The sequence below is a fragment of the Vulpes vulpes genome, chromosome 16 (genome assembly GCF_048418805.1).
Source record: "Vulpes vulpes isolate BD-2025 chromosome 16, VulVul3, whole genome shotgun sequence".
Lineage (NCBI taxonomy): Eukaryota > Metazoa > Chordata > Mammalia > Carnivora > Canidae > Vulpes > Vulpes vulpes.
In genome coordinates, this window is record NC_132795.1 from 61,894,787 (window position 1) to 61,922,180 (window position 27,394).

At 40.0% G+C, this 27,394-nt stretch overlaps 1 protein-coding gene and 1 pseudogene across 5 annotated transcripts in view; one reads left to right on the forward strand and one right to left on the reverse strand.

Moving 5' to 3' along the window:
* Positions 1-12,042: 12,042 nt before the first annotated feature.
* On the reverse strand, positions 12,043-14,661 carry LOC112929135 (eukaryotic initiation factor 4A-I-like; annotated as a pseudogene).
* Positions 14,662-18,879: 4,218 nt separating this feature from the next.
* Positions 18,880-27,394, forward strand: part of SLC41A2 (solute carrier family 41 member 2) — a 127,701-nt gene continuing 119,186 nt past the window's right edge. For 2 of the 5 annotated variants that reach the window (XR_011997972.1, XM_072742451.1), the window contains exon 1: positions 18,880-18,997. The gene's annotated coding sequence lies outside the window, so the exon portion shown is untranslated. Of the gene's footprint in view, positions 19,099-27,394 lie in introns of all 5 variants that reach the window. The other 3 variants (XM_072742453.1, XM_072742452.1, XM_072742455.1) reach the window with 3 other exon arrangements.

Consider the following 27,394-nt stretch of genomic DNA (forward strand, 5'->3'; position numbering starts at 1 on the left):
GGGTCCTGATCCAGTAGGAGTAGTGCTCTTATATAAAGAAACACCAGAGTCCTGCTCTTTCTTTCCCCACACTCACACACACTAAGTACAGGCCATGTGAATACATGGTAAGAAGGCAGCCTTCTGCAAACCAAGGGGAGAGCTCTCATTAGACATCAGCCCTGCTGGAAACTTGATTTTGGATTTTCCAGTCTCCAGAACTGTGCGAAAATTCATTTTTCTTGTTCAAGCTACCCACTTTGTGGTACTTTGTCAGAACAACCTGAGCAGACTAAGGCACCAAGGATAAAGAGGAACATTTCATAATGATAAGGAGATAAATTCATCATGATAATGTAATGGTAATAACTGTGAATTAGTCTCATAACCAAGCTTTAAAGTAAAAAAGGAAAATCTAATAGAACTAGAGAACCAGACAATATTAATACTATTGTTGGAGATTTCAACACTCCTCCCTGAGTAATTGGTAGACCAAGTATACATAAAGAAGCCTTGAGCAAAACTATCAACCAACTTAACCTAACTGACATCCAAAACACTTCTTCACCTTGCAACAGCAGAATAAAAATTGCTTCAGCAGCAACAAAATAATAATAAGGTCGATCATATATATGTAAGGTCATAAAACAAGTCACAAAAAAATTTAAAAGATTGAATTCATCCAAAGTTTTTCTCCAATATCAACAAAACTAAAAACCTTATGTAGGTTATCAAAAGCCAACTAGAAATCAATAATAGAAATCTGGAAAATCTCTAAACATTTGGAAATTAAACAATTAAGTTCCAAATAATCCATGAGTTAAATAAAAAGTACCAAAGGAATTATAAAATATTTTGATCTGAATTAAAATAAATATAGAAAACATCAAAATGTATGCAATGTAGCTAGTGCAGTACAAGGAGGGAAGTTTATAACATTAAGTGCTTACATCTGAAAAGATATAAGGTCTCATTTATCTAAGCTTCCACATTATCTAGAAAAAAAAGGAGCAAATTAAACTCAAAGCAAGCAGAATAAAGAAAATAATAGAGTGGAAATCAATAACATAAAACATAAACACAATACAAAAGTCAATAAAACCAAAAGCTGATTATTTGTAAAAATCAATAAAATTGATAAACCTATATCCAAACTAATCAGAAAATAACCAGAAAAAAGACAGACTAATAATATCAGAAATGAAAGAGGAGCATTACGATAGATTCCACAGGCATCAAATGAATAAAGGAAACAGTCTGAGCAATTACGCCAATAAATGTTCAAATTTACATGAAATGGACAGATTCTGTGAAAAACACAATGTATTATCCTGTCAGTTTTTGATTTGACAAATGTACCATGGTATGTATAATAGTAACGAAGGGTGGAAAGTGGATAAAAGGCGTACAAGAACTCTCTGTGTTATCCTTGAGAATTTTCCGTAAAGTTAAAATTATTGCAAAACAAGGAATTTATTTTAAAAGGAATTCAAGAAAATTATTCTACAATATGTGGATATAATTATACATACACATAGACTATACATTTCAAAAGACCATATCATTTACCTAGAAAAATCAGCCCAGACTAGTCACTACCAAAACATACTCTGGTAAAACTCTTGGACTTCAAAAATATAAGAAAAAAACTGTCCAACATATTTTGGCAAAAAGACCCAATAAGTCATGAGGAAAGAAAATAAAATTGGCATTTACATTCTGACAGAAATATTTTTGCCAGAATGCAATTAAATAGCATATTTAAGATATTCAGAGAAAGAAAATTTAAGCTAAGGACTTAGCTTACCTGCTTTTCTTTTAAAAAAACACAAAACTTATTTTATTTAAATTTAATTTGTTAACATATAGTGTAGCGTTAGTTTCAGATGTAGAGCTCGGTTATTCATCCATTGCATATAACACCCAAAGCTCATTTCATCATGTGTCCTCCTCAATGCCCATCATCTAGTTGCCTCATGCTCCCCCTCCCCTACAGCAACCCTCAGTTGGTTTCCTATAGTTAAGAATCTCTTATGGTTTGTCTCCCTCTCTGATTTCATCCTATTTTATTTTTCCCTCCCTTCCCCTATGATCCCGTTTTGTTTCTTAAATTCTGCATATGAGTAAAACCATTGTTTTTCTCTGATTGACTTATCTTGCTGAGCATTATACACTCCAGTTCCATCCACATTGAAGATTTCATCCTTTCTGATGGCTGAGTAATATTCCATTTTAGATATAGATCACATCTTCTTTATCCATTCATCTATTGATAGACATCTGGTCTCTTTCCATAGTTTGGCTATTGTGGACATTGCTGCTATAAACATTGGGGTGCAGATCAGATCACAGCATCTGTGTCCTTTGGGTAAATACCCAGTCGTGCAATTTCTGGATTATAGCGTAGGTCTATTTTTAACTTTTTGAGAAACCTCCATGTTGTTTTCCAGAGTGGCTCTATCATCTTGCATTCCCACCAACAGTGTAAGAGGGTTCCCTTTTCTCTGCATCCTCACCAACATTTGTTGTTTCCTAACATGTTAACTTTAGCTGACTGTTATGAGGTGGTATCTCACTGTGGTTTTGATTTGTATTTCCCTGATGCCAAGAGTGATGTTGAGCATTTTTTTTCATGTTTTTATTGGCCATTGGTATGTCTTCTTTGGAGAAGATGACATGATACTTATGTGGAAAACCCAAAAGTCTCCACCCCAAAATTGCTAGATCTCATATAGGAATTTAGTAACATGGCAGGATATAAAATCAATGCACAGAGATCAGTGGCATTTCTATATACCAACAATGAGACTGAAGAAACAGAAATTAAGGAGTTGATCCCATTTATAATTGCACCAAAAACCCATAAGATACCTAGGGATAAACCTAACCGAAGAGGTAAAGGATCTGAAAACTATAGAACACTCATGAAAGAAATTGAGGAAGACACAAAGAAGTGGAAAAATATTCCATGCTCATGGATTAGAAGAACAAATATTATTAAAATGTTTATGCTACCCAGAGCAATCTATATATTCAACACAATCCCTATCAAAATACCATCAGCATTTTTCAGAGGGCTGTAACAAATAATCCTAAGATTTGTATAGAACCAGAAAACACCCCAAATACCCAGAAGACTGTTGAAAAAGAAAAATCAAAGCTAGTGGCTACACAATTCTGGACTTCAAGCTGTATTACAAACTGTGATCATCAAGACAGCATGGTACCGGCACAAAAACAGACACATAGATCAACGGAACAGAATAGGGAACCCAGAAATGGACCCTCAACTATGTGGTCAACTAATATTCGGCAAAGCAGGAAAATGGAAAAAAAAAACAACATAGTCTTTTCAACAAATGGTGTTGGAAAAATTGGACAGCCACATGCAGAAGAATGAAGCTGGACCATTTTCTTACACCATACACAAAGATAGCTCAAAATGGATGAAAGACCTAAGTGTGAGACAAGAATCCATCAAAATAAAAAAAAAAAATAAAAAAAAAAAAAAAGAATCCATCAAAATCCCTGAGGAGAACACAGGCAGCAACCTCTGTGACCTTGGCTGCAGCAACTTCTTGCTAGACACGTCTCCAAAGGCAAGGGAAACAAAAGCAGAATGAACTATTGGGAGTTCATCAAGATAAAAAGCTTTTGCACAGCAAAAGAAACAGTTGACAGAGCCGAAAGACAACCTACAGAACGGGAGAAGATATTCGCAAATGACACATCAGATAAAGGGCTAGTATCCAAGATCTGTAAAGAACTTATCTGGGCGGCCCAGGGGGCTCAGTGATTTAGCGCTGCCTTCAGCCCAGGGCCTGATCCTGGAGACCTGGGATCAAGTCCCACATCGGGCTTCCTGCATGGAGCCTGCTCCTCTCTCTGCCTGTGTCTCTGCCTCTCTCTCTCTCTCTCTCTCTGTGTCTCCCATTAATAAATAAAAAATCTTTAAAACAACAACAAAAAAAGAACTTATCAAACTCAACACCCAAGAAACAAAAAATCCAGTCAAGAAATGGGCAGAAGACATTAACTGCTTTTCAAGAATAAAGGTTTTAAAGATGTAGACAGTTTTGAAGATGTTAAGGATACAGGTAATATTGCTCCCAGCCTTCTTGAGGTATCTAGTAGAGAACAAGTTTCAGAAAATGATTGGTGAAATTCATCTTCAGTTTTGGTGATGAGCATTTTGCTGTAGAATTGGGGAAAGAACAGTGAGAATAAGGTTAAAAGAATAGTATGTTGTTTTTTTATAGATTTGATAATACAGATATAATACAAATATCAAAAATGAGGAGAAAGCAGAGATGATAAATGAAGAGAAGGTATTGCTTTTTGAAAACCAGGAATAAAAGATAACACTTTATCTATTTACTTTTTAAAAAAAATTTAAGTAATCTCCAACCTAACTTGGGGCTTGATCCTACAGCCCTGAGATCAAAAGTCAAATGTTTTACTGACTAGCCAAAAGATAATACTTTAAATTAGATATTAGAGGAAAAAGAAAGAGGTGACCAGCTAACTACAATATTGTTCATAGTAGAAAGACAATATCAGAATAAGAGAGGTCTGAATCCTGATAATACAAATGAAACATTCTTCCAAGTTACATGGAAATTTCATAAAATTGACATATCAGAGCCCACAAAGAAAATTTCAATGTATTGGGATGCCTGGGTGGCTCAGTGGTTGAGCGTCTGTCTCCCTTTGGCTCAGGTCATGATCCCAGGGTCTTGGGATCGAGTCTTGTATCAGGCTCCCCGCAGGGATCCTGCTTCTCCCTCTGCCTATGTCTCTGCCTCTCTCTGTGTCTCTCATGAATAAATGAATAAAAGCTTTAAAAAAAGAAATAAATGATAATAGAATAATGACCATAAAGTCAAAGGAAATGTAGAAAAATTTATAAAGACTAATTTGTACAATTCCATGCAAATAAATTTGAAAACCTATATGAAACCATTTGAAATGGACAATATTCCAGTAATATCTAAAAACATATACCAGAAAAAGATTCATGAATTTGACTATATTGAAATTCAAAAAGATCTTTTACCTAAGAAAAAATCAGTATAAACAATGTAAAAAGACAAACTTAAAGTTTCCAACTTATACTACTGGAAAGTTTCAACACTCATAACATAAACAGCTTCTAAAAGCTGAGAAGAAAAAGAGCAAATAACTCTAGGGAAAAATGGGTTAGTGAAATGAACAGATAATTCACAGGAGTAGAAATAAAAGTGGTGGGCAGCCCTGGTGGCGCAGCGGTTTAGTGCCACCTGCAGCCTGGGGTGTGGTCCTGGAGACCCGGGATTGAGTCCCACATCAGGCTTGTTGCATGGAGCCTGCTTCTCCCTCTGCCTGTGTCTCTGCCTCTCTCTCTCTGTGCCTCTATGAATAAATAAATAAAATCTTAAAAAAAAAAAAAAGTGGCGCTTACACATATAAAGATGTTCTAGCTCACTCATATTTTTAAAAAATGCATGCAAAAGAAAATGACACAAAGGAACCGTTTCTAATCTACCACGCTGGTAGTATTAAAAAATTACAACATACCTGTTGGCAAAGTTATGGGGAACCAGGCACTGTCATCTATTAATACCGGGAATGCAAAGCAATAGAGTTGCTATGGAAAGGAATTGGCATTATCAGGTAAAATTATCTATATATTTACCCTTTAAAAAAGCTTTATTTATTTATATTAGAGAGAGAGATAAAGAGAGAGAGAGAGAGAGTGCATGAGTGTGGTGGGGGGCAGAGGGAAGGAGAGAGGGGAAGCAGACTCCCTGCTGAGCGAGGAGCCTGGCCTCAGGACTCTGAGATTGTGAGCTGAAACCAAGAGTCGGACGCTTAACCAACTGAACCACCCAGGTGCCCCTGTACATTTACCCTTTTGCTCAGAAATTTCCAACAATATTCAGAGGCAGAGGGTAGGGGCTGCAGGAGTGGATACACTATTGGTAATAATGAAAAACTAAAATAACCCATATTTCCATCAGTAGGGACCTGGTTGAATGAACACAATGGAGTATCATGCAGTGTGAAAAGGAAGGAGAAAAATCCGTATATCCTGGTAGAGAGTGATCTTCTGTACCAATCTGTACCAATAAGTGAATAAAGCAGTTTGCAAAACAACATTCATGGTATGCTGCCTCACATGTGATAAAGAGGAAAATACCTAGGTGTTGGTATGCACACACAGTCATGCATATATGCTTATATTTACAAAAAGAGACAATGGAGCATAAGCCAAAACTGAATAAAATAGTTAACTAGAAGGGAAAGGAAGGAATAGAAAAGGACATTAGACTTCATGGAATATATTAGGTTTTATAGCTTTGACTTTGGAATCATGTAAATACCTTGCCTACTTAAAAATAAATACAAAAGGAAAGAAAATCCCCCCCAAATTGAAAACACACTGAAACAACTGAATTTAACTATATGTCAAGTTTATACCGTAACAACACAGAAAAGAACTATTTTGGGTGACTTTAAAACACAACATTTGGCTGGTACATCCCTAGCAAGACACAGCTTAAGGGCAATGACAATAACTATACACCCACATAGAAAATTTTAAATGTTTACAATCCTCTTAAGTTTTAGTAGCAGTAGTAGAATGGTTATTTTGAAACAGCTATAAGAATATTATTGGATAAATCAAATAAGTAATTATATTAATATCATTCACAGCTCAGCTTTTTTTTTTGTTCCAAGAAAAGACAAAAAAGTAAAATCCTCCTGAAAATTTAAATTTGAATTGGTAATATCTGTATAAATTCATGATTTCTTTTTCTCTTTCTGAGAAACCTACTTATTCCTGAGCTTGGTCTGCTGGAAGGTCTGGAAATAATAACAAGCCACCATATCAAGCATCCCTGAGCTGGATCGTGCCTGCTAAATACCTTTCCTCACTAAAAGGAACAGAGTTTCTTACACAAATGTCAAGTCTGGGTCAGGGAGACCCAGGGACATCTGTGGTGCCAGAAACCAAGGATGCTTTTGAAGACAATGGGAGTCATATCAAAAGGAATCTAGAACTGACTCTGAGATTCCCATTAGGCAAAGCTGGCAAAACCATAATGGCTCTGCCAGTCATTCTGATGTCTCTGAAATTATAACCAACGAGATTTTGTGTGCCCCCGATTTAAAGCATTAGGAAGTACACAATGCCCACCCAATTAGTTTTCTTGCAAATGAAACAAGACACAAAGAAAGGAAGAAAATCTTTTCCTAAATCAAGTCCCCAGTTCTAACTACTATTTTACAGGAAATACGAGGAATAGAAGGATAAGTGAAACCACTCAGGGAAGCAATTAGCCAAATCTAGAATGTGGGAAATCCTGCAAGATAAATATCAGTTTTATTCAACCGGAAAATTATATGAAAAGAAGGTGAACTGTTTTCTTTTCTTTAAATTTATTTATGATAGTCACAGAGAGAGAGAACAGAGAGAGGCAGAGACATAGGCAGAGAGAGAAGCAGGCTCCATGCACCAGGAGCCCGACATGGAATTCGATCCTGGGTCTCCAGGATCACGCCCTGGGCCAAAGGCAGGCGCCAAACCGCTGCACCACCCAGGGATCCCAGTGAACTGTTTTCAATTTTAAGATACTTAGAAAGCATATACCTATGAGAAACTCTGGTTGACTTCCGTATATGTTATGGTTGTTATAATGAGCAAGCTCTTAATCATGATAGGACCCAAGCAGCACCCTATTGCTGAATGGGTGTTACAAAGTAACTTTCCCAAGAAATGGGAAATAAGATTGCCATCCAAAAGTTAAAATGTGAATTAAGTTAATCAACTTGGGTCATTGGCCCACTTTTGGGCTAGCGGAAACAAGGGGAATGGAATTATTCTGATTGGTTTAGGGCAGTCAGGGCCACTCCTGTAGCTGGGGGTGGGGGTGGGGTGGTGGACATCATCCAGATGGCAGAGCTTCCTTGGTAGGGAGAGGTGGCCAAGGAAATTAGGAGGACACCCACAATGCCTACCACAGTCAATAGCACTTGGGATATATTATTTTGAGGTTTTTCTAAAAGGTAATTTTCTTTTAGGTTTACTTTTTATCTTCAGCAGACTAACCAAACTGATCGTTTCTGCTAGTAACTTTTCAAATGGCTATTACCTGGTTGCCAGGCCTTTGGGAAAAATCATCTAACTTAATTTAATTACCCAATTTGGTAAATCAAAACCATTTTATCTCTAGAGACATATACACTTAATGGCTGAAAATTATGGTATAGTTATACTGCAAATAATTTATTTTAGTTAGCTTCTTAGTTCATCTATTTTAATCCTCTGGATAGAATTAAATGTGTCAAAGAAATGATTTATTTTCTAGCAGCGTAAAATTTTTACTTGGGGGTTGCAGATAAGGGGAGAGCAGAATTTTATTTCTAGTAGACTGTTATTCTGAAGAGTAGCCACCTTCAACTGGAGTTAACCTGATTCTCTGCCTCATCTGCTGAAATTTTTAAATTATTCTTTTAAGGGCTGAATTTTGGATATAGCAGAAGGCATCGTTTCTCCCTCAAAATTCCATCCATAGCATGGCATGAATAAGACCTGTGCTAAATTCTACTAAATCTCAACAAATCAAGAGTGACATCATAGTATTTTGATAAAGGGTGAAAATGTGCATACAGGTGGGGGTGGGGAGCCATTTCATTTATATAATTCATTGGTTTTGGATCAAAAGTATTTTCGCATTTTAACCAATTTTAAGTTATTTTCGTAACTAAGTTCTTAAATTCTTTAAATTCTTTAAATTCTTTAATTCTTTTAATTCTCCAGGGTCTTGTTTCTAGGATCTTGAAAACATGGATCTTGCTCTAACAAGAACAGGATCTTACTCTGGCAACACAGAGTCTAGGACTAAGTTGTCAGCATCTCCCCAAAAGTATTGAAAAGATCTATACATAGTGAGGTCAATAATAAGCATTCCAATGATACTATTTCACACGATAATAGGCATACAATCTGGTAGATACAATCAGAAAGACTACGTACAAACAAGAGTGAAATGGGAAAGAACTTGAAGGAAAACTTTTTTTTTTACATTGGTAAATTGTGTACAGTTTGTACTGTTCCCCTTTTCTCATCCTACACTACCTCTTTTATCTATTTCATGTTAAGTACGTTTTGCAAGTTTATACATTCTGATTACAAACTGTTACAGGGCTCCAAACTGTTATTCAGAACAGAGAAGTCTCTATTATTTTAAATTGAATACTTTCAAGTCCACAAAAGCTGTCTTCCTTTGAAGCTGCCAAACTGACCACCTACACGCCGGCTATAAGTACTTTATTTATTTAGCAAGAAATACAGAAGAGAGGTGGCTACAGAGAATCAAGGGGGAACCAGCATATTTTTGTAAGGGTTTTCCCTCTGCACTGGCAGGATGCTGTCGAAGTAGCTTCCCAGGTCTCTGTTCCCTTATCTCCATCGTTTGTCTCTTTATTTTGGTAGAATTTCGGACAAGTTGCAACCACAGTATAACACTCCTACATACCTTTTACCCAGATTCAAAAATGAATACATTTTAATCCATTTATTTTTTGCTTTATCTTGGTCTTTTCTCTCTTCCCACACCACACCACACAGTCTTTTTTTTTTTTTTTAATAATTTGAGATCAAATTGCAGCCTTTGTGTTTGTGTATCTGCTTATCCCTAAATACTTCAGTGTATGTATCCTAAGTACAAGAATATTTTTTGACATAAGTGGAGGGCAATGAACAAAATCAGAAAATCTGACATGGATATGCACTATTATATAATCTGTATGTATTCAAATTTTGTCTTAATAATGTCCTTTGTAATTTTCCCTTCCAGTCCAGGACCTGAAGCAGGACCATGCACTGCATTCAGTCTTCTCAAATCAATCTGTGACAGTTTCTCAGTCATCTTTTGTCTTTTATGGCTTTGATATTTTTGAAGAAGGTAGACCAGAGGCTTTGTAGACTGGCCCTCAATTTCAGCCTCCCTCCTGTTTCCCCATGGTTAGACTCAGATCGTCTATTTTTGGCTAATCTACCATATAATTGATATTGGGTCCTGCTCAGTGATATCTGCAGGCACATGATGTGGTTTTGTCTCATTACTGGTAATGTTAACTTTGATCACTTGGTCAACGTAGTGTCTGTCAAACTTCTGCACTGTAAAATTATTAGTTATGTTTTTAGTTAACTAGTATTTGTGGGGAGATATGCAAACATACTGTCTCCTTAACCTTTCACTCCTTAATTTTCACATCTATTGATGATTTTCTAATTCTTTCATTCGTATCCTATGTATTAGTTGGTACTGTGCTTTGAGAAAGAGCTTTCTCTTCTCCCATTTCTTTACTTATGTCAGTTTTGACTCATGGATTTTTATTAATGGGTTTGAATTCATTACTTTATCATTTATTTCGATACTAAAATTGTCCCCAGTGGCCCTTTCAATCTGCAAATTTCTCTTTTTTCTATGTTACTTTTTTTTTTTTTTTAAGATTTTATTTATTTATTCAGGAGAGGCACAGAGACACAGGCAGAGAAGTAGGCTCCCTGTGGGGAGCCCAATGCGGGACTTGATCCCAGGACCCTGGGATCATGACCTGAGCCAAAGGCAGACGCTCAAACACTGAGCCACCCACGTGCCCCTATAATCATCATTCTTTGAGCACTTCCCTAATTTGTGGTCCAGCAATTTCTGTACTTTTCCTGCCCTGGTCCTGGAATTAGCCTTTTTTCCAAGAAGCACTTGTTCCTTTTAATGTTGAGAATGGTATTTAGAGAGTAAGGTCTGGTTGTTAGGTATGCTCATTGCTACAGATGTGCCCTCACTTTTAGATCCTATCACCGTAGAGGGCAAGGCAACACACGTGTATAGACTCACATCCTCATATGCAAATATTTATTTCTATATCTGTCTGTATGATTAAACTTCAAGAATGAGAAACTTGCAGCAGTATGGTGGAACCAGGTTGAACCAGCTCACAAGGGCTGATTACTAAATAATTGTATTTTGTGAGCTGATATTAGCTTGAAATCAGCCATTTGAGTAGTTATACCACAACATTCTGCAAATGCTACAGATCAAATTTGTTCCCCTCGCCCCACCCCAAGTTTAGCAGAGCACTGCTGCAAATCTGCCTTCCATTATCCTCAATTTTTAAATTCAGAATATTTAGGTTACATGGTAAAAGGGAATTAAGGTTGTTAATCAGCTGACTTAAGGGCAATTCTCCTGGATTATCTGGGCAGGCCAAAGGTGCTCACAAAGGTCCTTAAAGTGGAAGAGAGAAGCAGAAGAGGAGAGAGATGTGAGAATGGAAGGAGGGTCAGAGATGCTACCCTGCTGTCTTTGGAGATAGAAGAAGGGGACCACAAGCCAAGGGGTGTGGCTGGCTTATAGAAACTGGAGAAGTATTCTCCTCTGGAGCCCCCAGAAGGAACATAGCTCTCTTGACACTTTAATCTTAGTTCAACTCCTATTGGACTTCTAACCTACAGAACTGCAAGATAACAAATGTTTTGTTTAACCCACTATGTTTGTAGTAATTTGTTACAGTAGGAATGGAAACCAAACATTCATGGTGTATATGTTCCTTCTGTCAGGGAGCTTTCTCTCAGCCTAATGTCAGTGAGATTCATCTCTTTTGTTGAGTCTGTAATTTGTTTCATTTTATTGCAGAGTAGTATTCTATTATATGAAAACCCGAGGCGAGTTTTGCCATTCTCATACTGCTAAACTTCTGCTTATTTCCAGTTATTAGACTACTAGATAACAACAGGTTTTGTTGTTGTTTGAATCAAAGTGTGAAATTTATTCAAAGAAAAAGAAAAAAATGACCAGATGTCCATCTCTCAGCTCCCTTCCTTCCCCGCCCTGCTCCTCTTCAATCCCCTGAGTCCCTGAGGACTGGACCCTGACTAGGGCTGGGTAGCAGAGCCCCTCTCAGAGGAGGTCAGCAACATTGAGGGGCATCTCCTCAATGGAAATGTTGAGGAATGTCTTGATGTCTCAAAGACTCTTCTCGTCTTATTCTGTCTCCATGTTAAAAGCCATATCCTTATGGCCAAATTAGCCACCAGGACCGGTTCTGTGGATAGAGTTTTCCCTGTTGGTGGGAAGGTTATAGCTGCTGACTAAAGAAATATGCTGCCCATCAATGCCTCTGGCCAGTAGGTCAGTAGTAATTAATACTCTGCTAGAGCCAGAGCGGAATTCCCTTATGATTGTATTTCTTTTGGGTCCATGTCTCCAGGCCTGGCAGATACAGTGAAGTCTTGGGTGTGTCCATCTTCTCAGTGAGCCAACCAACCTTCCAGTGTTGAATATGACTGCCTGCATGATGGTCAGGGTGTCATACAAGTCACACAGTGTGTCCAGCCTCCACTCCTCTTGTTCCACATTGATGTAGAACTGGTGGGTGATGTAGGCCCTCTAGGGTCAACTCTTCCTTGGCCAGAATCCAAATGGGTCCCCTCATGAACTTCTTGGTCACCTCAAGCACATCAGGAGGCTTTGCAGCTGACAGCAAACCCCGTGGGTGTTGTTGTTGAGCTTTTGAAATATGTCATAGATCTGGTCCTTGAATCCATGGCTTAATATATCATCAGCCTCATCTAAAGTAAACATTTTGATGTATTTGAGAGATAGGTGTTTCCAGTTAAGCATATCAAACACATGATGATATAGGGAGCTTCCATCTGCAGCTACTGCACCTCAGCATGCACATTTGTCCCATCAATGTGGGTGTGGCCCGAAGCACCCATGTAATCTCCCAATGTCATAATTACCTTCTGTATCTGCTGAGCCAACTCTCTAGTGGGTGGCAGGACAGTCTTGCATAGCCTTTATATCTAATTCAATCTGCTGCATAGTCCATATAGTAAAAGGGACTGTTTTCCCATCCCTAGATTGGGCTTGAGCAATCAGTTAATAACCCTTGATACAAGGAAGAATGGCTTGATGCTGGATGGCAGAAGGCTTCTCAAAACCATTTGTGTAGGTGCCACAAAGAAGGGACTCAGGGTCATGTCATCAGAGCTGTCAACAATTCTAGGTACTCTTAACGATGCCTGTGGGCTCCATCCCACCAGGATCATTGTCACTTGATTGGAATTCCTGACTTAAAGGTATGATTCTTAGAAACTAGACCATGAACAGTTTTCTATACTTTTTTTTATACAAGCTTCCATTCAAAAGAATGTTTACAAATGCTGGTTTTGCTTGATTCCTAAACCAGACAGTATCAGCAAGGCCGCATCTTCATCCCTAGAAGAGTAGTCAATGCACAGATGTTCTTGAAAAATAGCCCAGCCATCAGCATCCTAGTATTGCACAAACCCTATCTGCTAGCAAAACTCCAACAAAGTCAGGTTAAAGAAGCTAAAAAAGGGCATCTGCCTTTGACATCCTGGGATGGAGTCCCACAGCAGGCTCCCCATAGGGAGCCTGCTTCTCCCTCTGCCTGTGTCTCTGCCTGTGTCTCTGCATCCCTTATGAATAAATAAATAAAATCTTTTAAAAAAGAAGCTAGAATAATGCAATATATAATTAAAAATTTTAAATAAATGAATAATTCTCTTGAGAATGGAACTAGAACAGAAAATCCAAAAGCCCATAGCAGCATTACTAAAAGTAAAGAATGATAAATCAAAATGTATTCATTCATTCATTTTCAGGAAGAAAATAATTGAGCATCCATTCAGGGCTGACAACATTGTGCTAGCCTAAGTCATAAAGACTATGCTGACAACCTGGTAGGGACATAGATAAATAAACAATATCTGTCCATAACTTATCTTCTAAGTTCTATGATCATGCTTTTCATTGGGTGTCATGGAAGCAGAGAGACCCTTAAGTCTACCTGGTTGGGTGTGGACTCAGAAAGGTGTAGGGGAGACTGGAGCGTCCTCATTAATGAGAACAGGAAGTCCAAAGCCCAGAGGCAGGAACTTGTGGGCACCGTTGAGGAACGACAGGAACTTGATGAGTCGTCAAGGACAGTAGACCCTTGCTCCCTCAGGGGTACAATCTAAATTTAGACACCAGGAATAGGGAACCCTTAAAACATTACCATGTTTGTGGAGAGAAACTTTCAATAGGTTACCAACCAACAATTTGATCTAAAAGAGAGAGAAAAATCATAGGGAACTTCTTTCAATTCCTCAAAATCCCCTCTCTTTTTTGTAAAAGTACCTAGGACTAACCTCTACCTGGAATGCTCTCTTCTTTTCCTATGCCCTCTCCTAAAATTTCTATTAGGTTGGCTAGTGATCCCTTAGATTGCAGCTTAAAGTCACTTCCTCTTACAAGTCTTCCCTGACCCCCCCGCCTGTCTCCCTGACCCCCAAACTTAGGAAGATGCTTTTGCTTTGCACAGCTACAGCCTCCTCAGACTTTCCCTATCATAGCTCTAGATGTCGTTGTCACTGTTTATATAGTTGTCTGCCTCCCGGATAGACATTGCAGTGGTAACCTCTGGAGTGTTATCACCATTCATAGCAGTGGAATCTGAGGTACATTGTGGATCAGTACCTCAATTCCTCATCTCTAAAACAGGCGTAACAACAGGACATACCTTAGAGTTGTTGTATGAATGCGTTCATACAGGCCAAGTGCTTAGAGCAGTGGTTCACAGAGGTTCTCAGACCTGTCCCTGATTCTTCTTGTCATTTGCCATTTCGGCAAATGGCAACTCCAGTCTCCAAGTACTTGAGCCAGAAACTGGAGGCATTCTTAACGCCTTTCTCTCTTTCTCTCTTACTTCTCATTCAATCCATTAGTAAATCCTGCCTGTCAGCTCTCTTCTCAAATGATCCAGAGTGTAACACCTTCTCACCACTTCCTCTATGACCACCTTGATCTGGGCCACCATCTCTCTCACTTGGATTATTCAAACAGCATCCTCACTCAGCTCTTCACAGTCATACCATTGAAACCCAGCTCAGAGTGAGCCATTTCTCTGCGCAGACCCTTTCAGTGGTTCCTGTCTCACTCAAGTGAAGTCCAAAAGTCTTACAATGGCCTACAAGCCTCATGACCTGTCTCCAGCTACTTCTCATTCCAGTGGCACAGGACTCCTTGCTGTTTCTTAAACACATCATACGCATTTCTGCCTCAGGACCTTTCTGCCTACTGTACCTCCTTCAGATAGCATAGTTTCTCCCTCACTCCTTTCTCCTCAGAGCAGCAAGACCTCGGTGTATCATCTTGTATAAAACCATCTTCCCTCAGTGGTTGAGTGTCTGCCTTTGGTTCATGTCATGATCCTGGTCCAGGGATCCAGTCCTACATCAGGCTCCCTGCAGGGAGCTTGCTTCTGCCTCTGTCTATCTCCCTGTGTCTCTCATGAATAAACGAACAAATAAATAAATACATAACATTATACAATACAAAATACAAAAACAATACATTAAAAAAAAAAGACCATCTCTCCTCCTCTCTATACCTTGAACACTCCAATTCTTTATCCTGTTTTATTTATATTCATAGTAGTTATCACCATGTGGGATATATATACGTCTATCTACCTACATATGTACATGTATACAGATATCTGTATACATACATATATATATAGCTGTCTGTTTGTCTTTCCCTACCCAAATGTAAACTCTGGAAGTCAGGCATCTGTTTATTTTGTTCACTGCTATGTTCCCAGAGCATGAAACAGCATGGTGTTTAGTAAGTACTCAATAAATATTTGTAAATAAATGAATGACTATTGTTATTTGGTACACAGTAGTAGGTCCACCGTAACTACTCACTGCTGACTGAACACATGAATATTCCAGAATTTCCCATGAAGGGCATTGATAATGGTCAGCTCGGGTTAAAGAAGTGGGGGCATGCATCCTCAAACATTTGCTGCATGGGGTGCATGTTCTTGGAATCATGGTTTCTCCTAATCATTTTTTAAAGTGAGTGTTTTATATGGTTTGCATGACCACTTTTAAGTAGTCTGCACTTTTAAGTTTCTAAACCTCAGTGATCATCAGAACTACCCACAGAGATTCTTACTCAATAGGCCTTATTTAATTGGGATTTAAGTACTTTTGAGCAAGAACCTGTTAGTTTCCTCATATGAAAGATGGGATTATAATACCATCCACATAGTGTGTAAAGGATTAAATAAATAAAATATTCTCTGTGGGGTGGCTCACGCATAGTATTAGGTACTCTTTGCTTCTGCTCACTTTTCCCTAAAGTTTGACATTAAATTATTATAAGCAAGTCATAGTCCTTGCTCTCTAAAAATTTAGGTTTGATTTCGTGTTCAGTCCAGATCTCTAATTTGAGGTCCAGATTTATTTTGCAAAGATATACTCAGCATCTTCATTTGGATGTCTCATAGAGACATTGAACTCAGTTCATTTAAAGCAACTCAAATCTGTCCCGGTGCAACCTCCTTCTCCAGGTTCCCCATCTCAGAGAATGGGATCAGCTCATGCTAGAAACCTGGGAGTCATTTTTGGACACTTTTCTTTCTCTCATCTTTCATGCCCAGTTGGTGATCAGGTGCTTACAAATCGAACACTGATGGATTTCCTCAATCAGGAGAGTCTTCTACTCTTCATTGCCTACAGACAGGTAGGTCTTCACACATCTTCTGCTGCTCCCTTCCTACTCAGTGTCCACATTGCAGCCAAGAATGTCGTTTACAAATACAAATTAGATCGTGTGCAGATGGATCCTCTCCAACTCTTCAGTGGCTTCCTTTTGTATTTAGGATTAAGTCCAAAGTTCCCAGCGTGGCCCTCAAGCCTTATACCCACGTCTGCCTCAGTACTAGCTGCCTCATTCTAGCCACAGGTGGAGCCCCTTCCTACCCAAGTGCCTTCAAAGCCGCAGTTTCCACAGCAACAAGTGCACTCTCCACCCCACTCCCTTCCCTTTGTTGTCAGACCTACTCTTCCTTATTCTTCAAGGCTCAGATTAAATGTCACTTCCTCAAAGAGATCTTCTTTACCCCTAGAGCAGACAGGTCCCTTTGTTACAAACTTCCATAACTCTCAGGTTTCTTCTAGCAACCATCACAGCAGTGATTTTTTTTTTTTAAGATTTTATTTATTTATTCATGAGAGGCACACAGAGAGAAGCAGAGACACAGGCAGAGGGAGAGGCAGGCTCCCTGTGGGGAGCCCCATGTAGGACTTGATCTCAGGACCCCAGGATCACAACCTGAGTCAAAGGCAGATGCTCCACCACTGAGCCACCCAGGTGCCCCAGAGCAGTGACTAATACAGATCCTCAATTCTAAACCACTTGATTCACATTCTAAGCTGCCAGCTGTCAAGCAGAAGAGGAATAATGTGATCACTGTTGCCTGCACAATTAGGATCTAATTTTTCAGAAAGGGGTGTCTCTTGATCCAATCCTACCTAGAACTTTAATTTGAATTGAAATTTAATGTGAAATTTGTTGAAATTTCATTTGAATTTGTATTCCAATATCTAAAAAATACACACTATATTGTGGCATACAGAATGAGAGACAGCGTAAATGGAAGTTTTGCCCACGCACCAATTAATGAAACAGGGTAGTTGAAACCATCGGCTCAGAATCAACCAGGAAAAAAAGGTGGTAGAATTTTCCAAGCTGGGAGAGGGTGGTTTGTCCAATTCAAACCTTGTGCAGAAGTCTTGGAAGACTACGTGACCCAGGGGACGAACACTTACCCAGTTGGAATTTTACTTCTGGCAAACTTTTAAGAGTAGCTTACTTACCTCCTAGTGAAATGTAATTCAGAACAGTAAGAACAAAATCCACTTGGAAATATGGTCAAAACACTGTTTCTCCATATTCTTTGCAATTATCCTTTCATTCCTAATGGCGTTTAGATCGTGAAGAACACCTGCATTCACCATTATAAAAAGCATTACTGTAGATGGTCAAGACTGATAGGAAAGCACACTTCACCCAGAAGGTTAAGGTCAAAACGCAATCTGATTGCGAAGCAGAAAAACAAAAACCTGGGTAAATGTACGATCCAGTGTCCCTTAGCACCTGAAAAGCTGCTACTAAATCACTGGTGTGACTTAGAGTTGATGGAAGCTTTGATCTGAGGAAAAAGAGTGCCACTAGCTCTGTAATTTTTAAAATGACATCTTTCAGAATAAGTGCCTGAGGACGGACACCTTTGTTTTGGTCACTGGAATGTCCCCCAGGCATGGGCCATTACCTGAGTCATACAAAAGGTGCTCAATAGTTGTTAGGTAAGAGTACTCGGCTTTACGTGGCAAATTTTGGACACTATTACCTAGATGGTGGCGAACTTGAAAAGTCTTAGTATCCCAGCCACCTGCACTGCACCCGTGCACTTGGCTCCTACGCCCCTCTCCCCCTGGGAAGGTGCTGGGAGCCGCCCTACCTCCCACCCCCTTACTGGTTCTGGTCCCCGCCCCCAGCCCCACCCCCAGCTCTCCGCGACCTCCGCCCAGCGCAGCTGCACGGCTGCTTCTGCGCTGCTCTGCAGAAAGCCAGGCACAGAGTTACAGGCGCTTTGGTTTTAATTCCCGTCTGCGAGAAGGAAACACGAGCCCAGCCACCAGGAGGCCCCTGTGTGAGCACAGAAATCATGAGTCATAGATTCGGGGGTTCGGACCTAGGAACAGCTGGCGATGTGGATGGGCGTCGGTCTGCGGGGATGACGAGCCCCCGCCCCGCCCCGCCCCGGGCAGGGTTCCCTGGAGACTCCCGCGTCCTCTCCTCCATCCTGCCCCCACCCCAGGCCCGCGGCTTTCAGGGTGCGGCCGGGGGTCCGGGCGGGGCGGCGCTCGCGCGCCAGGTCGCCGCCCCCGCGGCCACATCAGCAGCCTCTCGCCTCCCCCGAGGCGGCGGCGCGGCTGCGCGTGCGCGGGGCGGCGGCGCGGGGGCGGGGGCGGGGGCGGGGCGCGCGCGGGCCGCGGGCGCCGGCTCCGGGGCTGTCAGCGCAGGGCCGCGAGGGCGCGAGGAGGCGCGCGAGCAGGAAGGAGCCGCGGCCCGGGGCCGCCGCCACGCCGCCGCGGGGGGACTAGGTGAACCAACGCTCCTTCCATCCCCCGCCCGGGTGCCCGGTCGCGTCTGGGGAGGCGGGGTCCCCTCTCACCCGGGCCGGCGCGGCCGCGCTCCGGGGCAGGTGATAATGGAGGGGAAGTCTGCGCCGTGGCCGCGGCGCGGGGTTCGGGCGCATCCCAGGTACCGGAGGGGGGTGGGGGCGCCCGGCCGGGCCCTCTGCGGCCGGGGCGCGGGAGGGCCGGGCGGCGGGGAGCGGCCGCCCCCTCCCCCGGGGTGCCCCCTCCCCCGCGGAGCCCCCTCCCCCGCGGAGCCCCCTCCCCCGCGGTCCCCGCGCCTGCCCCGCGGCGGGCAGGACGGCAGGTTGGCCCTGGGCGCCGGCGGGGAGGGGGCGCGGCGGGGCGGGGTTGGGGGTGGCCGAGTGCGGGGCGGGGAGCGCGGAGCGCGGATGCTGACTCCGCGGGGCGGGCTCGCAACCCCGGCCCCACCGCTTCGGGGCGCGGCAGCTGCTCCGGGTCGCTGCCGCCTTTCATTCCTTTCTTTAAGTAAAATATATCTCAATTAAAACAAAACCCCAAACGTTCATCTACATGAAGAGATGATACGTTCGTCTGTAATTATGTATATTCCGTCTACAAACATATTACACATATATGTCATCTTTCTGTACGTGCACACTTGGTTTGTTTTTTTTTAATTGAGATATACTGCACGTACCATAAAATTTGTCCTTTTAAACTGTGGCTTTTACTTTAGTCACAAAGTTTTGCAGCTCTCAGCACTATCCTGAGCGTTTTCATCTCAAAATGAAACCCTGGACCCATTAGCAGTCATTTCTCATTTCACCCTTACCCCATCGTCTGGCAACCGCTAATTTACTTTCCCTTCTCTATGGATTTGCCTATTCTGGAAATTTCATATAAAAGGAATAATACAACATGTGCTTTTTGTGTCTGGCTTCTTTCACACAGAAAAATGCTTTCAAGGTTTATCCATGTTCTAGCTTGTACCGGTACTTTATTCTTTTTTATGCCTAGGTAATATTCCATTGTATTGCCGTACCGTAATATCACATATTGTTTATCCATTCATCGCTTGATGGACATCCCGGATGTTTCCACTTTTTGGCCTTGTGAATAATGCTGCCATGAACATTTGTGTACACGTTTTTGTGTGGGCATATGCTTTCATTTCTCTTGGGTGTCTTTGTGTTTAACTTTTTGGGGAACTGCCAGACTTCTGCCCGGTAGCTGCTTCCTTTTACATTCTGCCAAACACTGTGTGAGGGTTCCAGTTTCTACACATCTTCACCAACACTTGTGATTTTGTATTGGCTGGTTTTTATTTTAGCCATTCTAGAGGGTGTGAAGTGGTATTGATTTGCATTGACCTAATGACTGATCATATGGAGTATCTTTTCATCTGCTTATTGGCTATTTGAATAGCTTCTTTGGAGACATGTCTATTCAAATTCTTTGCATATATTTTAATTGTTTTTTTGTCTTTTGTTTTTTTTTTTACACGTTGGGTATTTGTCTTTTTATTGTTGTATTATGTTGTTCATTTATGGAAAAAAATAGGTTTGGGGCTAGTTCTGACTAAAAAAGCCACCCGACCTGATAGCAAGCAGCATAATGTTTCTTGGGGAAAGCTGAGTTAAGTGCTGTTTACGTTTTTCAGACTATCCTACCTGTCAATTCTTGGGCATCTTACTGCCTGTTTCCATGTCTCATATCTTGAGAAAAGCCACAAAGGTATGCTATGACCAGATTCAAGAGAGACCACACACAGTTGGTGTTTTCATATATTTCTTGCTTGATTTGAAAAAAGTACCAGTTATCACTTTAATTACAAATAATTTATTTTGATGGCTGGTTAAACTACTAAAAATGGCAAACACCAGTTATTCAATTAACATTTCATATGCTTAACTTCTCAGGCAAAGTGGGAGATCTTGTTTTCCTAAGTTTTTGTAGTCTTTATCACAGTTAGACTCATCTATGGGTGGCAAATAAGTATTTTTGATGGCGCTGAAGTTGAATTACTTACAGCTGAATGAATACAGGTATGCTTATTTCGTGGTTTATTTCTGAGTACACACAAATTCAGCATTAGCCTTAGCTCTTTTTATAGCAGAAACCACCGAAAGAGACAGGACACCTGCCTCTCAGGAGTTCAGGCTCATTTTCCTATTACTCTAATGTGACTGTTCAAAAATATACTTCCAAGTTTCAGAAATGCTATAGAAAATAAAATTGAAGATTTCCAAGTAGAATTAATGGATAAGCAACTGATTAAAACTGTAAAGAGCAGCCCAGTCCTGGTTTTCAACTACTAAATTATAAAACAAAGGATATGGTGTTTAACCCCTTTATGCCTCATTGACTTTCTTAGTAGAAGGAATAATTTCAATATATAACCTGAATGTCTGTTTTTTTTTTTTTTTAGCTAATGGAATGATTATCAGATGTTTTGAGAATAATAACTTATCCAACCTAGTAGTGATTGTTACTGACTCACCCAGTGGATATAAAAATGTCCCATAGCTACAAATGGTTTTCAAGTTGGCCTTCTTCTTGGTACCTTCGAGTTTTTAGGACTTATTGAGGACTGAAAGTCAAGTGCAATGAAAAATGGGAACAATTTGGGGAGCATGATCCCTGGGAAATGGTGATCAGAGCAGACCTGCCTCCTATATGGTGAACTTCTAGGCACTTCTCATCTTTTCTCTGAGATTACTGTAGTTACATTTCTATAGCTTAAAAATAATGTGTGTGTATTTTAATATATATGAATAATAATAAAATATATATCTCCAGTAGAGTTCAAAGGCTAGGAGTCTCAGTCAGTTGTTTTGTGTTAATGTGAATGCATTTAATCAAATTGCTTTGCCCCCCCGCCCCCCATTAGCTATACTAGGGAAATGGGAATTTTGACTTGAGGAAGGATAAGAGAGGTAAGTAGTATGGGATCATGTGACATTTTGGATGTTTGGCAAAATTTGCAGTATTTTTTTTTTTTATGATTTGATTTATTCATGAGAGACAGATTGAGAGGCAGAGATGAGAAGCAGGCTCCCTGTAGGGAGCCCGATATGGGATTCAATTCCGGAACTCCGGGAACACACCCTGAGCTGAAGGCGGACACTCAGGCATCCCCCACTGAGCCACCCAGGTATCCCCAAATTTGCAGTATTTCTAAAAGTGGGTGTTGAAAATGGAAATCTTTGGGTAGCATAAAGGGTCTGAAAGAAGAGGAAAGAAAAACAAGAATGAGAATTTGGAAGGGAAAGTTGTAAGCTATTAAGATAGGTACAATTTATTTAGGCATTTTTGCCCAAGGGAAATTCTAAATAGGAGAAGGTGGAAGAAACCTTCTTTATTTCAGTATTCTTCCCCTTTTCCCCACCTTGCTTCTCCATGCTACTCTTCTCCTAAGGACCCAGGAGGCAGACTGTAATGACTATTGTTCATGTGTAAGCTTTTCAGTGCGTCAAGTACACCCCTTCTATTTCCAGATTCTGGTCAAATTGAGATCAGAGTCAGGAAATCAGATGAAAATTAAAGTACTGTGAAAATACAGTCTTATTGTAAAGCTGGATTGGAGAATTTAGCTTAGATCTGTGCTTATTCTGTTCCTTCTTAATTTACCTTCCCAGAGGCAACTGTAGTACCTAAAAAGCTGCGGGTCAGGTCTCCCCTCAGGCAGGGAAAGTCCTGAATCCGGAAGTTGTCCTCCTAGGAATTGGAATGGAAAAGGAAAACTTCCTTTGAAGGCATCCGAGTGGGAGAGAGCCAGTGAGAGTTTAGGGGTGGAGCCTGTCTGGAGTATTGACCTTTATCCTTAGGTGAGTCACTTTCTCCAGGAATTGCTGATGAGATAGAAAGAAAAGTGCCCCTTTAATCCTATTTTCTCCTACTTAGGGGGGAGTGAAAGTTCTGTTGTCTTTGCAGAGAGGGAAATAAGAGGTGTCTTCTTATCAAATGTATGGTGTTGTGTGTATTTTGTAGGCTAGTCTAGGAATTTAATAATTTACAAAATAGGAACTGAGAACTCGTTTTCCTTGGAAATAGCTAAACCTCTCAACAGTTTTTGAGAAGGTGATTGTTTCATTGTGTGGTTAAATATAGAGAGTATTAAATCTACATCCTAACTTGTTTTACTCCTCAAATATTTACCAAGTGTCCAATACTTAATAGGTACTGGACTAGGCCCTTGGGATTCAGCAGTGAACAAGAATGGGTCCTTGCTTTCATGGAGGTTACTCGCCTAGCAAGACAACTAGTGCAAGAATGATCGCAGTAAGGTGGAATAAATGTTAAAAAGCTTAGAATACTTTGGGACCACTGAGGAGGGGGAACTCATCTGGGAGGGTCAAGGGAAGTGCTGGTTAATAGCGAAGGGTCACAAAGTAAAATAGGAAGTAGCCAGGTGAAAGGGAAGAGAGGATGAGCAAGAGTTTCAGGAAAAAAAGAACATCTGGACAGACCAAGAAGTGAGATAGGGTAGTATATACTAAAATAGTATTTTTCAAACTGCAGGCAACTAGGCATCCATGAGTAGATTGTAAATTCAATTTAGTGGGTTGTGACCTGCATGTTTTAAAAAAGAAATCAAATAGAAAGAGGAGCGTATCACACATAGTTAGTAGATTGTGATATGTAAAGTTTGAAAATCTGCTACAGTGGAAACAGAAAAAGCCCTGTGTGACCACAGCCAGAGGTTATTAGGTGGGTGGGGATGATGATGCAGGATTTAGTTGACCTTATTAAAGAATTTGGATTTATTTTAGAGGAAATGAAGCCACTGGAAGTTTCAATAAATACCTGATTAGATTAATATTTTCTGAAGATCCCTTTGAGTGTCCCAATTTTTCTCTATTGGAATATAAACTGCAAATTCCTTAGCCCAGTGTTACAGGTATTCCAAAGTTGGTTCTAGTCTTTTTTTTTCCCTAAAGAATCTTTCCACTATTTTTGGTGTTGGAACCTCCCATTTCGTAAAGATTTATTGTCTAAGTGCCTTTGCGCTGACAAAAGGTCTAGAGGAGTGGATCATGATTCTGTCTCACTCATGTTGAACCTCTGGCATTTAGCTTACTGCTTGGTACCCACTAGGGATTAAGCAAATCTTTGTTGATAGAGTCTAAGCATTCTTAATTTTAGAAATGTTACATAGGAGGAGAAATGACCTTGGCATTTCTAATAATTCTTGCTTGTGCAAAGAAGTAGGCTTTATTAGAAAATCTTTTTTTCTCAGTTGGAATCGTGTTAGTGATAGAGCCATATTGATTTATTTAAAATATAATTTAGGGCAGCCCCGGTGGCTCAGTGGTTTAGCACCGCCTTCAGCCCAGGGTGTGATCCTGGAGACCTGGGATTGAGTGTGGCGTGGGGCTCCCTGCACAGAGCCTGCTTCTCCCTCTGCCTGTGTCTCTGCCCCTCTCTCTCTCTCTATGTCTGTCATGAATAAATAAATAAATAAATAAATAATAAAATATAATTTAACAAAAAGCACTCTTAAATTAAAACAATAGCAGAGAGAAGAAAAAGAACAACAGATTTTCTGATTTGGGAGTTTTTCTTCCCAAAGAGTATAGAGCAATGACTGATTATTCATGAGAGGAGGCCGTCCAGCAGTCATTTGTGTTTTGTTTGGATAGGCATTTTTTTGAGCACTCACCAAAAGACAGTTTTGTGGAGATGGCTAGGAACAAAGAGAATAAATTACATTAAAATGTATCAATCATATGAACTTAATGGAGAGGCAACAGAATATTAAAATTTTGGTCTTAGAAGTAAAAATAGAATATCCATATATCCCAAAGAACTTACAAATAAGAATCTAATGATGTCAGTTTGTTGCCAGAAAATGATTGTACTGTCACAGTACTGTGACTTCACAGAATTAGATTGTGAAACCCAACTGTGAAGGAAAAATTCTTTAAGTATATGGTTTCAATAAGTGGCAAGAGAAGTTATGAAAAATTCATGAAAGGTAAATTTCAAGTTCTGATTCAAATTTCTCTTTATTACACTTTTGAGATGTGGAAACTTGGCTAATTAGTTTTGTAAATTAGATTTTATGTAGCTTAAACATGAGTGCTAGAATCTAATTTTGCTAATATGGGATGGCTTTTTAAAAATACTGAATTTTATATTTTTATGTTCTACAGAGTCCTATTTTAAGCAGTGCATTGTAGAACCTAAATTGAAACTGCTAACTTGTATAAATTTATCCTAAGGAAATAATTCTAAATATGGGAAATTATTATGCACAAAGATGTTCATTTTCATTGCAATGTAGTTTAGTCAAGAAAATGTCCTGCTCTAGGGAAATGATTCATTAAAATGTGGCAATGCTCTTGAAATTTAACCATTAAAAGTACTTTTTTAGAGCAATGATTTCTTATTACTTTTTAGATTAAAAAATAAAAAGTGTTCAATATAACAGAAATTCAAATAATATAAAAATATGCAAGATTTAAAAAGTGAAAATGGTATTTCAAGTCCTTCCTTACCCTACCCTATCTCCACCCCCCACCCCCCAACCTAGGCCATCCTAGTTCTTTATAAGTAAATACTTGGAGCAGTAGACCTTTTTCTGATTTTGAATTGTGCTCTCATGAGGGTCTTCTGGTTCTTCTCAAGTTGGGTAGGTGGAGACCAAGTGGGTGGGAACCAGGGTGCTAAAAACCCTATACTGCTTTGTTTGTTCCTATTATATATATATATATATATATATATATATATATATATATATATATATATATACACACACATATATATATATATGTATTTCACATAGGGTTTAATTTAAACAAATAATTGCTTTGCATTAAAAATAAATGTTTAAAAACTATGGGCCTAATTGCCTAATTTATCAAAATGAAGTCCAAGCCCTCTAGGAATTCCAGGTCTTACCCAGTTTACCATTTTGCTACACAGTGATAGGAATGTTCTACACAGATCTTTTGATTTCCCCAGGAGTTTTTAACCAGTCAATTTGTTAGAATGTACTCCCCCACGCCTCCACCCTGACTTTTTTTCCCATCTCTCTAAATCTTACCTGTTCTTTAAAGTTCTGTTCACCTTTGTTTTGTTCATTCCTTATTTCAACATGTATTTAGCGAACACCTACATTTTGACTAATACTGAATGGGAAATATGCAGAATTTTGTACCAAAACTCCAACTAGTAAAGGATGACCTTCGTGTAAATAAGGGCAATAATGTTTTTTTGCAAAGTAAGAGCATTGTGGGGAGGACAGGTACTAAAAATAGAAATGGTGTCCTCTACAGTTTTATGTGGCACTTATAAAAGGGCAATTTATGATACAGCTACATTTCTGGGTCTTTAGTAAATACTTGTTCATTTATTAGCTGAGTAATAGAAAATGCAGAGTTCACTTGTGAATTAAGGATGAGACTTCAAGAAGGAGCTATTTTCATTCTTGAACAATCAATAGTGTTTAAAAATAACTTGAATCCAAGTTACTGGATGCCAGTGTTGGGCATGAGCAGAGCTGAGAATGAGCCTTGGAAGGACCTTGGTTCTGTCAGCCTTGTCTCCTGTGGCCACTTACACTGGTGTGGAAGGATCATAACAGAGAATACAGGTGGTGTCTTCTGTATCATTACCTGGTTAGTCAGAAAGTCATGAATTCAATTCCTGCATCTTTATCTTACTAAGTTTACAACTTGGGCATATTCCTTAACATCTTTGAGACTTAGTTTCCTAAACAGCAATGTGTGGACATATGTGTCTCCCAGGTTTTCAAAAAAGACTATGAGAGAGCCAGAGCCTGATCTGCTATTTTCTTCATGATATCTGCCACTTTCCTCTTTATGTTTTTAGATAAGTAATAATTTTTATAGTAACATTTGAGTTTTCTTTTTTTAAAGTCAGAAAACTTATTTTTTTTTTAAGATTTTATTTATTTGTGAGAAACACACAGAAGCAGACACAAGCAGAGGGAGAAGCAGGCTCCCCGGAGGGAGCCTGTTGTGGGACTCCATCCTAGGACCCCAGGATCACGTCCTGAGCCACTCAGGCATCCCAAAAAGTCAGAAAACTCTTGTACTCTAGCCTTTCTAGATTATAAGTCTTCAAAATAATTCCAGGCAAACTCATGATGGATTCCATCTTTCTAGCGCTTCATGTTCTGGTTGAGCAGACAGTTCTTCAGAATAAACCCTACAATTGTGGTTTAAGGTAGTCTGTTTTATTTGTAGATTGTAAAAATGTTATTTAGGTCCCTTTTTAAAATTAAAAAACATCGGGCAGCCCTGGTGGCGCAGCGGTTTGGTGCCGCCTGCAGCCCGGGGCGTGATCCTGGAGACCCTGGATCGAGTCCCACGTTGGGCTTCCTGCATGGAGCCTGTTTCTCCCTCTGCCTGTGTCTCTGCCTCTCTCTCTCTC